This window comes from Dendrobates tinctorius, unplaced genomic scaffold (genome assembly GCF_039654945.1).
Source record: "Dendrobates tinctorius isolate UK_male_01 unplaced genomic scaffold, ASM3965494v1 ptg000734l, whole genome shotgun sequence".
In the NCBI taxonomy this organism is placed as follows: domain Eukaryota; kingdom Metazoa; phylum Chordata; class Amphibia; order Anura; family Dendrobatidae; genus Dendrobates; species Dendrobates tinctorius.
In genome coordinates this window covers 15,001-17,500 of record NW_027362375.1, presented here as the reverse complement: position 1 = coordinate 17,500, position 2,500 = coordinate 15,001, and positions in this window count along the sequence as shown.

The window sequence follows — 2,500 nt, the reverse complement described above, 5'->3', positions numbered from 1 at the left end:
TTCTCCGGCTTGGGCATGGACCGCCAGACAAAGCCGCGGACCATGAACCATCCAGCCTGCTCTGAGGGGACATAGTCAGAGGGGGCGTCCGCCTTCAAGAGCCCTCCTTCCCACGAGGACTCCAGATTTGCCCCCCTGACAGCCATCACCTCCAGAGAACCAGGGACCGCCGAGGGAGGGTCTGGTCAAAGCTCACGTACCCCAGGAGAGCTTCTCCGGCTTGGGCACAGACCGCCAGACAAAGCCGCGGACCATGAACCATCCAGCCGGCTCTGAGGGGACATGGTCAGAAGGGGCGTCCGCCTTCTAGAGCCCAAACTCGGCCACGGACTCCAGATTTGCCCCCCTGAATGCCATCACCCTTCAGAAGACCAGGGACCACCGAGGGAGGGTCTGGTCAGGCTCAGGTACCCCAGGATCGCCTCTCTCACTTGGGACGCACGACCAGCAAAAGTCCCTCCTGGAGCCGTGGAAGTTCAGTCTCGGCCGTATTTTGCAACTTCCACGACAAGAGGGACCACCTTCTAAGTCGCCTACCCGAGCCAGAGAACCATAGGAACAACCGCCATACATCGGGGTAGAGAGAGCCCACTCTCTCCTATATTCTCCCGCAGGTGCGCATTACTATGTATTTGCATTGCGGGACAATGTACTTCAATGAGCGGGACAAAGTCGGAAATGTATCCGACCTCCTGGAACTGTGCGGCTGCTACAGCAGTCAGAAATTCCCCATTCCGGTTCTTTTTCACTTGGATTTTTTTTTTTGCAATTTTTTGCCTAAAACGTATTCCTCCAACATGTACTAGCTCATGACACTTGAAATTTTTGAGCCAATTGATAATAACAGCTTTTTAGAGCTCAAAAACAAAAAAAATTTGAGCGAACAAAAAATGTTCGAAAATGACCTCAGCTCCTGGAACTGTTTTCGGTACACCTCCAGAGAGGCTCCCCTGCCTGGAAGTCTGTCACTGCTCAGCTCGAAATTTTTCTAAGTCCCAAAATTCGGTTTTTCATCCAAAATTCAACTTTCTGCCCAGGATCCACAAACTTTAAACCCAGTTGGGGGACCCTCCCTGGGGGCCCTACAACATACTGAAGCCCCCCTGTGGTGGAAGTAGGGGAATTTACTTATTTTTACACAAAATCACAAAATTCCATTTTTTGTTCGCAAAACACTTTTTTGTCCTCAAGAAACTTTTTTGTCCTCAAAACACTTTTTTGTCCTCGAGAAACTTTTTTGTCCTCAAGAAACTTTTTTGTCCTCAAAACACTTTTTTGTCCTCAAAACTCAATTTCTTCCATAATTCGACTTTCCCCCAAAAAACCACACATTCTACCCTCATGGGAGGCACTCTCCCTCGGGTCCCCACATCATATTGACGCCCCAGAGCGGTGGGAGAAGGGGAAATCTGATTTTTGCACAAAAATCCAAAAATCGCTCTAAGTCCAAAAATCCTGAAAATTTTTCTAAGTCCCAACGGTACTTTCTGAAAAGTGTACCCAGGCCCCTGGAAGCCTCCTAGGTACACCTCCTGAGACTCCCCCCTTCCTGGAAGTCTGACACATCTCGAAATTTTTCTAAGTCCCAAAAACTGGTTTTTGCTCCATAATTCGACTTTCCCCCCAAAAGCCACACATTCTACCCTCATGGGAGGCACTCTCCCTCGGGTCCCCACATCATATTGACGCCCCAGAGCGGTGGGAGAAGGGGAAATTCGATTTTTGATCAAAAATCCAAAAATCGCTCTAAGTCCAAAAATCCTGAAAATTTTTCTAAGTCCCAACGGTACTTTCTGAAAAGTGTACCCAGGCCCCTGGAAGCCTCCTAGGTACACCTCCCGAGGCGCCCCCTTCCTGGAAGTCTGTCACATCTCGAAATTTTTCTAAGTCCCAAAAAATGGTTTTTGCTCCATAATTCGACTTTCCCCCCAAAAGTCACACATTCTACCCTCATGGGAGGCACTCTCCCTCGGGTCCCCACTTCATATTGACGCCCCAGAGCGGTGGGAGAAGGGAAAATTCGATTTTTGCACAAAAATCCAAAAATCGCTCTAAGTCCAAAAATCTTGAAAATTTTTCTAAGTCCCAACGGTACTTTCTGAAAAGTGTACCCAGGCCCCTGGAAGCCTCCTAGGTACACCTCCCGAGGCGCCCCCTTCCTGGAAGTCTGACACATCTCGGAATTTTTTCTAAGTCCCCAAAAATGGTTTTTGCTCCATAATTCGACTTTCCCCCCAAAAGTCACACATTCTACCCTCATGGGAGGCACTCTCCCTCGGGTCCCCACTTCATATTGACGCCCCAGAGCGGTGGGAGAAGGGAAAATTCGATTTTTGCACAAAAATCCAAAAATCGCTCTAAGTCCAAAAATCTTGAAAATTTTTCTAAGTCCCAACGGTACTTTCTGAAAAGTGTACCCAGGCCCCTGGAAGCCTCCTAGGTACACCTCCCGAGGCGCCCCCTTCCTGGAAGTCTGACACATCTCGGAATTTTTTCTAAG